Source organism: Protopterus annectens, chromosome 6.part1 (genome assembly GCF_019279795.1).
Source record: "Protopterus annectens isolate FY-2018-M chromosome 6.part1, PAN1.0, whole genome shotgun sequence".
Lineage (NCBI taxonomy): Eukaryota > Metazoa > Chordata > Ceratodontiformes > Protopteridae > Protopterus > Protopterus annectens.
This window is the reverse complement of record NC_056738.1, coordinates 418,047,381-418,060,130: the sequence shown is the minus strand read 5'-3', so window position 1 is coordinate 418,060,130 and position 12,750 is coordinate 418,047,381. Positions and strand designations below refer to the sequence as shown.

General features: G+C 35.9%; 1 protein-coding gene across 1 annotated transcript in view; it reads left to right on the top strand.

The window, feature by feature from the left end:
* The window catches only part of CAPN1 (calpain 1), a gene marked incomplete in the record, with an annotated part of 860,468 nt that overhangs the window by 410,260 nt on the left and 437,458 nt on the right, over positions 1-12,750 (top strand).

Genomic DNA, 12,750 nt, shown 5'->3' with positions numbered 1-12,750 from the left:
GCCTTCTTCCAGTATTTCTTATCCTGTTACAGTTTAAAGCCTGGATTGCAGTTAAGAAAGAATATGTCCTTACTTCAATATCACTAGCATATATAATGCTCATTGCTAACACCCCTCCCCCATTTCACACTTAAAAAAATCTCTGACTGCATACTATACTGAACTGCTTTGCGCATTAATGTGATTTATATCAAAAACCCTTTTATACAAATATAAATAAGAACCAAAGCTGTTTTACTGTCACTTCATTAGTCAATCACGTCTTCAGTCCATTCAGTATCCTTCTGGCAGAACCATAGTTTACGAGTCTAAACAACAACAATTTTTTTTTTTTTAAAAAGAAACAACTTTATTAAATTATCACTCATGACATAGGCAATTATACAGTTATATAAATGAAAACGAACCATATTTTTAGTTGCAAACATCATACTTATACAGTCATTGTCAGTCAAACATTAAATAGCTTGTTCAAAATCCTATCTTTGTTTAAACCTCATTCCTCCTCCAAAGCATTATTTTGCATGTATTGTTCCCACAATTCCATTTTTTCTATGTAATTTGCCCCTACTCTTTTCTAAAGATCCCATGTCCAGTTGTATTATGTCTGCTACTATATTTACTACTTCTGGTACTGTTGGCTTAGACTTTCCATTTTTCTAGTAATTGCTTTTTTGGCAGCCACCATAATTAGACTCAGCAAGGCCTTGCTGTATCTAGACAGTTTTGATTCTGTATCATAGTTCAAAAAACTAATTTCCTTAGTTATGCTAATTTGTTCACCCAATATTTCTGATAGAGTAGTCTGAGGGAAATTTTAAAGTCTGCCAACTCCTTACACTCCCAGAAAATATGTTCCCAATTACCTCTTTTTTTCCCCATCACGTTTCCAACATTTGCTATCTACATGTTTGGGAGACTTGCATATACCCCCATTGTTTCTTTGTGAATTGCTTATCCAACCTCTCTTCTCAGTCCTTTCTAACTTCCTGTGATTCTTATAGTTGTCGTGCAGTATTTTATGTACTCTACTACTTTTTTTTTTTTTTTTTTTTAACAGCAGCTTCTGTTCTAGATTCTACTAAAAGATCCATCAGTGCTGGTCTTTCAGTTATTATTTCCCTGTTTCTTTCTCTCTGCATACACTCCGTCAATCCTTGATAGGGAAGGCAATCTCTGACCTGCAGTCCAAATAAATTCTTGTCCTCTTCCCATTCTATTACCTATCCCTCTCTAATTATTTGTTCCCAATACCTGGGTTCCTTTGCCAGTTTTCTCCAATAAATTCCAGCTCCCTCTTGCTTATTGTCTGGATGCCTAATTGTAGTCATCCCTATGGGCAGAATTTCCTTTGTCCGTTCTAATGTTGGCTTAGTTCTTAGAATGCTTTCTGCTACTCTGCGTGGTTATTGTTATTCTCTTAAGGCTCTGCATCCAGAAACCCAGACTCTTCTTGTTCCTTGAGCTTCCTCCTTGTTTTGTCATCATCCCTTTCCACTTTGAGTTGTAGCTTTCTGCTTGTGCTATGTATGAGAGCCTTAACTGTATAGCTCTGAAATACCCCTTCAAATCAGGTAATCCCAAAACACCTTGCTCTCTTGGGTGAATCAGTGTTTCCCATTTGACTCTTTGCTGTCTTTCCTCTCAGATAAAATGCTTCAACTCTTTCATTGCTGCTATTCACAGCTTCTCCTCTGGTTGCTAACAGTTTGCCTGAGCTGTGTATAAAACTTAAAGGGACTAAAAACATTTTAACTACTTGTATCTTGCTATCCATATCCATAAAACAGCTTCCAATTTCTCAGTTTTTATATTACCTTTTGTTTAGCCTCTCCCATGTCCTTACCTGCCACAACAGACTTATTTTTTAGTCCATACTCGTAAGGACTTCATTTTATCATGTCCCCATAAATGTGGATATTGCAGAACCAATGTGTGTGTGGGTACATAGTTTACTATTGCCTTTCTTTTAACTTCATTAATTATGTATCCCAAAAAAAACTTGCAATTGTCTCAATGTTCCACAAAACCGAGATGTCTTTTTCTGTTTTATCAGGTATAAAATATTATCCACAAATAAAGCCAGCTTTTCTTGACTACCATACCAATTATATCCTTGAATTTCTGAGTCCCTTATTTTATTTGCCAGTAGTTTAAATATAATGCAAGTAACAAAGGGGAAAGAGCACACCCCTGCCTAGTTTCTCTGCTCAAACAAAAATTCAGAGAGGAACCCATCAACTTTAATGTTTGCCTCCAATCCCTCATATATCCCCTAACCAACCTTATAATTAATTGTCATGATCCCTTTCCATTTTGAATTTTGTCATGGAATGCATATGTTTCCATTGCCCTGATCATAAAATCCCAGCTTAGTCTGTTGAATGCTTTCTCTGCAGCAATGTCCACCACTATCAGTGGGATTTTTTTATATTCTGCTTCCCTCTGGATCATCGTTCTGTTAATGTTATAAAATGCTTCCCTCTCCTCCACAAAACCACATTGATCCATATCTGTCAATTTTGACATGACCTTTGTCATTCTTTTAGCCATTATAGACATAAACATTTTGTAATCCTAGTTTAGAATTGAAATGGGCTTATATGAAACTGTGTCTGATGGGTCTTTACCATCTTTAGATATTATAGCCCACCACAGCTTTCTTCCAGGATGTTGGAGCTTCTCCTCCTCTTAAAAAAGCTTCCAAGATCTTTATCATTTTGTTTCCTTCCTAGCTTCCAAACTTCCACAGGAATGCCATCTGTTCTTGGGGATTTTCCTGTAGATTAGTTATACATCACCATTTTTATCTCATCTCCTCCTATCTTGTTGATAATTGAGCCTCATCTACCTCTAACCTTGACATATTTCATTTTTCCATATACATTTCCATTTGTACCGTTTCTTGATTTCCACATTTCTCTGCTTTATACAGACTTACATAGAATTTCCAAAAAAACTTCTAATACTTCTACAGGATCTCTAGTTATTTTCCTTGTAATAGGCTCCCTACTCTTGTTGACAACCCTTTCTACTTTATGTTGCCTGAGTCATTGTGCTAAAAGTTTTTCTGCTCTAGAGTTATCAAAAAACAGTTGCTTAACAGCAGTTTTCTAAACTCATACATATTGTCATGGTAATCCTTTATTTTCTGTTTAGCATTCTGCAATTGCTCCTGTCCTTGTTCTGTGAGATTCCCCCTATTCTACAATACTTTAACCTTTATCAGTCCCTCTAAGTAATTCTTGTTACTACTTAACCATATCTCTTTCTTTTACTTTCACCCTGTTTTTAAATCTACTTTAATTTTATCCCACTCCCCAGCTATATTTTCAGATGAAATTTCTGTATTTTCTAATAACTCCCAAATAATTTCCACTTCCCATTCCTTAAGTTTCTCTCTTTTCAGGGAAAGTGCCAATAATTCATTTTTATTTCATTATCCTGCATTTTTATTTTGGTGATTATTGGCACATGGTCTGAAATAGTTATTGGATGCATATCAAAACTTTCAATTAAATGCACATGTTCCTGTGAAGTACCAGTTTTGTCTAGCCTAGGCCAGTTTTTGTGTAATCACAAATACATAAATTCACTCCGGACTACTACTGAAGTCGCATCTTCCATGCCAAATACTTTCATAAATTTCTTCAAAAATCTACCCTCTGTGGTTATACTTTCCCTACTTGGCCCCCGCAGATACATCCTTACTGCTGCAAATCAATTTTCAGTCCCCCACCTAGAAGTAATATTGCTTGCTGAAAACTGATTAGTTCTCCTAGAATTTACTTAAGCACTATTATAGCAGTTTTAGGTAGTATATAAAATACATGCCAGTGTAATCTTCCTCCCTTGACAGTAGGCCCTTAGTACTACAAATCTACCTTTATTATATATTTATTTCTCTTCTATCACTATTGGAGCTCCTCTTGCAATGAATATAGGTACTGTACTTTTCCTTTGCCCCAGATATTCCACTGAGTAGTCATCCTGAAAACCTTACTTTATCAAATTCACATGCTCAGTTCTTCCCAAATGTGTCTCCTGTAGCATAACTATTTGCACTGTACATATGTAAAAATGGGGAAAAAGGGGTTGAGGATGGATGGAGGGATGGATTTTAATATAGTCTATCACTCTTTTTTTTGTATATGTCTATGAGACCATTTATGTATATCGAAAGTATTATTATGTTAAGAAGTTATCCCCACCCGTTGAGTAAGAGCTTTTTTTTAAATGTTTAGTTCCAGTTTTTGTTTTACATGCATACAGTAATGTTTGGCAGATTGATCTTTTGTACAGTAATTTCTTGTTGTATCCATTTGAACCTATATCACAACTTTTTGTTTTAGTGAAAACCCTTAAACAAAACAAAAAAAAAACATGCCTCCAGAACATCCCTAAAACCTATTAACACAAAAACCTATGTACATGAGATTTACATCAGTTGACCCAGATTGACAACTACAGTCATAGACTTGTATTAATCTAGAAGTAAGGTTAGCCATGCTAAGATGCATGGTACAGCCTATGCTTTCTACTAAGTGCTGTTTTTGTTTTATCTTGATTCCTCTCCCAGATAGGGAAAACAGTTGAATGCTTTTACAAAACATGATCTCCTAGCCATTGAAAAAAGACATCAGAAGAAAGAAGTATTCTGTTTTTATTTTATATTAGTCTCTAGTAAGACTTAGGAAATGCAATGTTTTTCTGTTTTAGATTCCTTTTTGTAAATTGTGATTGTTAGCAACTGTTAAACTTTCTGTATATTGTTTGTAAATCTTTTTTTTAAATGTTTTGTAATCTTTTTTTGTACTATTGTTATGGAGCTTTTCTTCCTGGGTCTCTGCTGAAAACAGGCTACTTGCTCAGCCGGACTCTACCCGGTTAACAAATGTAAAATAAAATAAATACATTTCTCCTTATCAGGTTGTCTCCATGGAAGTGCAGGTAAGTACCTGATGCACAGTTGCCTCTAGAAACACTCATTTATTTGCTAGTGGAAAATGTTATTATATTTGGTGTTCTTTTCTATTTGTTTGCTTCCCTCTAAACATTTTTTACTGTATCAAGCCAAGGGTCTTAAATCCAGTCATTCCCATATGCAAGAGTAAGAAAAAGCACATCAGTTTTTCTTGTATCATGCTCTTTTGGCCAGACTTTTCTTCTTTTTACATTGCAGGGCCTACATTTCTTAAAAGTGAACAAGGCGAAGAGAAAGAAGGGGGGAAAAACAGGGACACCTGTTGACTTTAGTATCCCTATTATACTTGAAAATAACTGAGAAAGTTTTACTTTATAGCATGTAGATTTTGTTGTGCATTTTACAGATACTACTGGTATGAGCAAAATTTTGTTTTACTTATAGTCAACTCCTTCCTCTTGCCCTCTCCTGCATGTTGTTCCAAACATTAATGACATGAAATAAGGCATATGCCTTGGAGTCCTCAACAAGTTTAACAATTTCAAAAAAAAAATTCCAGGTTTTCTTGTTTTGCCATATTTCACAAATATAATTAATGCATTGTAATCCCACATTTCTTTGTCAATTTCCAAGTTGTTTTTTTTTCACCTGTTGATCTCCATTTCCCAAGTCCAGTCTCTGCTTCATTTCCAACGTACTCTCAGTTCTTCTAATCAACTCTTGTGCTTTTTCTCTCTCTCTCTCTCTCTCTCAAGCATTTTGCTTTGAAACATTGGAAATGGTTTCACTGGCACAGTTTCTCTATGGGCTTTACTACCAGAAGAACAAGAAGCAGAATCTCTTTTTGATTCATAGCTCACTTTTTGTTGGACAAGCGTTTGTATTTCCTCTTTAGCATGTTCTGCATCAAATAATGATCTTGACTCTTCAGGAAAGAATGTTCTGAAAATAGCTGTATATTGCAGCTTGAATCTCATGCTTGCTTCTTGATATTTCCTGATTACTGGAATAAATTTGCTCCTCTTCTACCTGATGTGCCGTGAGTAGTCATTTTCAACAAACACTCTATTCTCCCACTTTTAGTGCTTTATCCTTCTGCCACAGTTTTGTCAGAATCCACTCTTTCTGCTGTTAGAATTGCATCTTTACTATTAAAAGTCTTTGTTACTTTCCCACGGCCAGGTTTGGAGCATACACACGATGTGCCCTTTCAAATGATAGTTCATGCTGTGGAATACCAATCCAGTTTGTGTTTTCATAAAATTAATACAGTCTGTTCCTTCCAACTTCTCTGGTGAAACAGAAAATCTCAGGTTTTCTCTATATGCTCTGTCCTCCAATTCTATTATCTTTTGAAGCATCTCTTCACAAGCAGTCTCTTATTCAACTAGCATTTTCTTCATTTTGACCTCTCAGGTTCTCTGAATTTCTTTTTTACTGGCATCCAAGCAGTGCACTTGCTCATCAGTTACTGAAATTTACTCCGAAAGACAAGTTCACTGGCTCTCTTTTCTGAGTTTCTGTTTTCACACTTGGAGAGCTGAAATTAAGCTGTTACTCCATGTGCAGCTTTCTTGGAAGTCTCCTAAAGTATATATTGTTTTGAGTATCTAATTAATGTCCCCACAGATCTAATGGTTTTGGAACAGACATGTCAGCTGGATGTGTCTTCTTTCCACTAACATTCTAAGCCACATTCTCCATCTAGACATTTCAAAAAGGATGGTGCCAAGCTCCAGTTAGCAGAAACTGTACTGAGACTTATCTTTTTCATGACAACCAGAATGTGGGGACTTCTCAAAGCTGGTCTTTTTGTCTGGTATCTGAATCATCTCTTGCTCTTTTTTTTTCTTGAGAACTTTACAAGAAAGTCCTTGATGACTAATGGTTACTCTGTAATCTTTTCCCTCCAATGGTTATGATTAAAATGCTGCTTTTAAAAGTGAAAAGAAAAGAACCAAGTTTAATTTTCATAGCCTCTCAATGAATAAGAAGCTGTAATTCACTCTACATTTCCAGATCTGTGACCACCTTTCATACCACAAGTGTATGGAATCTTATAATTTGAAAAGAATGAAAAATGCTATATCCCATCATAAAATCTTTGTCTCATTTCAAGGTAGATCTCAGGCTGTTAAAGCCATATTTTCTCTTCAGACATGTTACCTGTACTGCAAGAAGTTGAGAGATCTAGCACCAAAAAGACATGTTTTACTAAATCACAAATGTTTTACTGTTAGTGCAAGGATGCTAGCATCAATCCTGTTCTATTCTGTACCACAGTTCATGCAATCCATTACTTCCTTGTTTTGGAACTAGATTCTTTTTTCAGTCACAGTTCTGTTACAGTTGGGTACAGAGGAGACAATGTTTCTTTAATCTTACACATTAAAATATTTTGTGTACATTAGCCTTGTTTGCTACTTCTTGGGCACAGAAAAAAGTCAAATAGAGTAGTCAGCTCTGCAGTTTCTGGTTGTTTGCATGGGTGTCACACATTTTCTTCTCATATTGTGTCAAAATACTTAATGAAAATGATCCTTCATCCAAGATAATGAAAGTATCCTGTGTCCCCAAAATGGCGTCTGACTTTTATGGTTAAAATTGCTTTCTCCTTTTGGAGCTGTCTGCAGAAAGAATTCTAAGCATCTTTTTTGGAAAACATTTTCCTTACAGGCAGTGTCTTTATCTAGGAGAATTTCAAAACTGCATGGTTTGGTTTCTGAAGAATCTTGTGTATTTTTTTTCACAGCTTAATTGTACAATGTTTTTATGCACAGGTTTTTTTTTTTTTTTTTTTTTTTTTTTTTGAGGCCTCTCAGTAATCAGCATCCATTTTAAGGCAAGTAATAAAGGAGAAAGATTTAAATGTGCTCAACAGATTTTGGGTATTATAATGAAAGGGCAAACATCATTGAAACAGTCAGACTAGTGTCATTTATGTATGTGAATGGAAAACAGTCATGCAGTTATACGGCAAATGCTTCCAAAATGGCTTTCTAATTTTACTTTGATCTGTTTAGGTCAACCACAGGAAGTCTTTTATGACAAAGTAAGACTGCATTCTGCCAGATCAGCAGCCAGTGCTGCAACCCTTTTCCAAAATGTATCCATTCTGAGTATATGTGAGGGTGCCTACATGGATTTCATGTCATTACTATTCCAAGTATTACAGAATGGATGCCCAGTATAAGGCATGTCAGGGTTTACAAACGTTATCATGCAGGGCATGTTACAGAGCTCCCATGAACTTTGGAAGCTGATGTTCTACAATTTGGTGCTCTGCAGCACTGATCCTTTTTTATGAACATAATACGATTTGTGAATATACTCAACAGTAAAAGTAGGTGAAATGCAGGACATGCCGTTATCCTTCATACTGTTCTTCCTGCTTCCCTTAGGAGTTTCATAGTGATTGTATGGTATTAGTCATGTTATGGTGCAAGTATTATTTTGCTTGCCATATCCTTTACATAGATTGTTTTTTTTGTTTTTTTTCATAAAGTTGTGCTCAGGACAGATAAGATAAGAGTACTGTGAGTGAGAAAGTTCTTAAAATGAATAAGAAACTAGTTACCCTGTGTAGCCCTATAGGAAGCTTTCCATAAATCTGTCTGCAAAAATTGACTATACTTACTGTGGTGCAGTGCCATTCTCAACTCAATATTATCCATAATGCAGTGCAGGGGATTATATTGTAATTTTGTCTTAAGAATGCCGTCTGTTTGCTACTGTCTACCATGTGGGATCACAGGACCACCAAGGCATATAGGATGACTATCTTTTATTTATTTGTTTTATTTTATTTATTGTTTGATTATTTTCCCACATCAGCTTCTTTAATGTTTTTTCTTATTCGTATTTCTAAGCAGTGTGTCTGTAGTAGTTTTGTTTTAGTGTAGTTTTGCTCAGTATACTTGCTTTCCCTTAGTTTATACTACCAGTGCCTACATTTTGTGATCCCCTGCACCTTGTGGTCCTGTCCAAGAGTATTTATTGGTAGCGCATTTTTTTTGCCTCATTCTGGGGCACCAAAAAATAATAGAAGTATGCACCGTCTTCTTCCAGGTATAGCTGGATTCCCTCTACCCCCTGTGGTAGCAATTCAAGAGAGTGTCCTACTCCCTGAAAGGGAATGTTGAGAAAACTCATACCAGGAGACTAACATCTACCATCTGTATTGTTATCCCTCCAGCAGTGTTCCTGTTCAGACAAGTAGTGTTATGATGCACATACTTGCACAACTTGTTACTTTTTCCTTCATTTGTACAACACATGGGTACAGTAGGCCCTGGGCAGTGTCCTTTTCTACTGAGGCAGTATTTCAGGATAACAAAGATCATTTGATAGACACTTCTTTTTAGTGACACCTGCAGGACTGTAGGAAGCTGTTCTGTTATGTTAAGAGACTGCATTTAATGATGGAAGTTGTTTGGTCAAGGTTTTCTCTTTCACAGTTAAGTGCAGCTATGCAAAATATGAATCTCCCTTGTTTGGGGTTGGTGGAAGAAGCTGCAGAGACAGTCTTAGAAGGAAAAAAATGTTTCTTTATATTATACTAGAAAATGTCTGACTGACAATCCTGTGCTTATCACTAAATCAGGCATCAGCAAAGAATTTGTAGATCAGTAGTCTTGTACTCATTTGCTGACCATAGAGTTAAAGGGGAGATTAAGGTGGTAAAACATCAGCATGACAATGTTACCAAAATGTTGAAGGAAATAGAATGTCTGGAGTACACAAACATATTTGGCTCAGCAGAGATGTGAAGTGAATGCATCAATCAGACTGTCAGGAGGCAAGAAAGAGTAGGGAAAGTGAACAAGGGTGACTAAGAGATGGTCCAGGACTGGCCTCGGGAAGTGCTACATCCTATTAAACAATGCCTAGATAGTGCAAAAATGGGAACTGGCAGGAGTGTGGGAAGGCCAACTGCATAAGGGCCGTGTGCAACACTTAACATGTATTGATTTATTCATGGCTTTCCTGTCATCATCATATGTTGTCTTGGTGTCATATCAGCTGATAGTCTCCTATGTTTAATTGGTCTGAGTTTTTCTTTAAAGTGTTCAAAATGCATCTTGCCAGTTGGCATGTTTGATGAAAGATATAAACTGCAAGGAACCACCATGGAAAATAAAAGTAAAATTTTTTAATAAAGAACGAGCGCTTTCACACACACTCAGGTGCGCTTCATCAGGTTACATTTAAACAATTAAAACCATTCGCTTATATATAAAAACCAAACTTCAATTAATCAATCTAATAAAGCAATGATCAGGCAATTGAAACAAGACAGTTTCAAAATTTTTTAAAGGACACAGCGTTTCTTAAATAATCCAGTATCAAAGCTCAGACATATAAAAGCAACGCAAGTGGAGTTACATAATTTTATCATCAGTAAAAGCAAAAACATATAGAAATACTGTATAAATCAGGTAGATCTATATAATTGCGTTATTGAAGCTGCTCTACAAGCTATCCGCTAACTTAGATGACAACTTTAATCAAACAGTACATTGCTGCAAATTGATGTAAAAATAATATCAAGTCAGAGTCATTTATTTCGTGCTAATGTCTGTTACTCAAAAACCTCAATGCAGGATGTTAGGTTTTAACATCAGGAACCCAAAATCAATATTTGTTAGAGCGGCTACACGATCATGAGTGCACTAATACTATGTCGCACATTTAACAACAATATGGTGGTTCCATCATGATATTAATATTGCCCTATTAATAGGTCCACAGTCATGCCCAAAAAAGGTTCTATTACATACGCAAATATTGCGTGATACCTAACATAGTCAAGTGAGTTATATGTGTCGTATAGACAGTTATCAACTAAATCAAATACAGTGAACAAGGATATTAATGATGCATAAAAACAAGAAAATAAAATAAAACATATATCAAAATGTGGATTTGTCCACCATCTAATTACATATTCCTATTCAAACAATAGGGACTGCAATTAATTAATTTCATGCTGTCTAAAAAATGTATAATTAGTCTCACCATCATATAGATACAGGGAGTTTAACAAATAAATACAAAAATGTATATGGTTGAAATACAGCTAGATACTCCTACATTTATAACCATTGTCACAAATTAAAACTATATATATATATTATAGAATGAATATAAATAAATGATTTATAATAGAATAAAATCAAAAGCATATATATGTAGGCCAAAAAGAATGAAGCTAACGTGATAGGTAAAAATGGACTATGGTAATAGTTGAAATGTCAGACAAGCCATCTAATAGCCTGAAGTTATACAGGTAGTCAATACTCAGGCTTGTTAGGGCAAAAACAAAACATTCTATAGGGACCCTAAAAACATTGAACTATAGTAATAGTTCGCATATTTTGAACAAGCCGTCTACCAGCCTACAATTATGCAGATAGTCAATACTCAGGCTTGTTAGAATATTAACAAGACATTCTATAGAGACCCTAGAAGAGCAGGGCGGATACTGACGGTTGAGTTGAGTCCTGGTTCAACATGGGCCTTTAGCCTCAGTATCCATTTAAGTTCGAACAGTTCAAGAGTACCTATGTGAGCCCCTTCTCTTCTATTGGGCTTCACAACCTGCAATACCAAAAAGCTGAAGCTATGCTGAGGTCTATCATGACAATGCATGGCTAAGGCATTTGTAAGGTTGTCCTTCCTTATGTCATATATATGATTATAGATACGGTCCTTAAATCTGCGTGATGTCATCCCTACATAGTATGCATCACATAGATTGCAGATTGCTAGGTAGATGACATTATGCGTATCACAAGTAGCATAAAAGGTAGGTTTGAATGTCATGTTTATACCTGGGATCTCAAAGTTTTGAATTATAGAAATATATTTACATAAAGAACATTTTCTGCATGGATAAGTGCCTGTCTTATAATTTGCTCTTATATCAACAGGATGGACATCTAATTTCTCTTTACAAAGTAGCCTCTTAATATTTAAACAGTTGTTAAACCTAAATGTGGGTTCCTTCCCAATTATTTGGGACAGAAAAGGGTCCAAGAGCAATATCTTCCAGTTTCCTTTAATAATCTTGATTAAATGCTCTACATCATTAGTGTATTTAATCCCATAGGCTAAACCTTTCTTGTTCCCTCTTGTATAATGGGTATAGCCTTCCCTTCTTTTACATATTGGCATTTCAAATAAAGTACTTGTTATCCTGCTAATGAGGTCTGGAGGGTAACCCCTATCCATAAAGTATTCTGTCTGACATCAGCAAAGAATTTGTAGATCAGTAGTCTTGTACTCATTTGCTGACCATAGAGTTAAAGGGGAGATTAAGGTGGTAAAACATCAGCATGACAGTGTTACCAAAATGTTGAAGGAAATAGAATGTCTGGAGTACACAAACAGATTTGGCTCAGCAGAGATGTGAAGTGAATGCATCAATCAGACTGTCAGGAGGCAAGAAAGAGTAGGGAAAGTGAACAAGGGTGACTAAGAGATGGTCCAGGACTGGCCTCGGGAAGTGCTACATCCTATTAAACAATGCCTAGATAGTGCAAAAACGGGAACTGGCAGGAGTGTGGGAAGGCCAACTGCATAAGGGCTGTGTGCAACACTTAACATGTATTGATTTATTCATGGCTTTCCTGTCATCATCATATGTTGTCTTGGTGTCATATCAGCTGATAGTCTCCTATGTTTAATTGGTCTGAGTTTTTCTTTAAAGTGTTCAAAATGCATCTTGCCAGTTGGCATGTTTGCTTTCTACCTGAAGTTGCTAGAGACGGGAGGAAACTAAAATGGTGAAGTGTCAGATGATCTTTAAGCAACGTAAACCATTT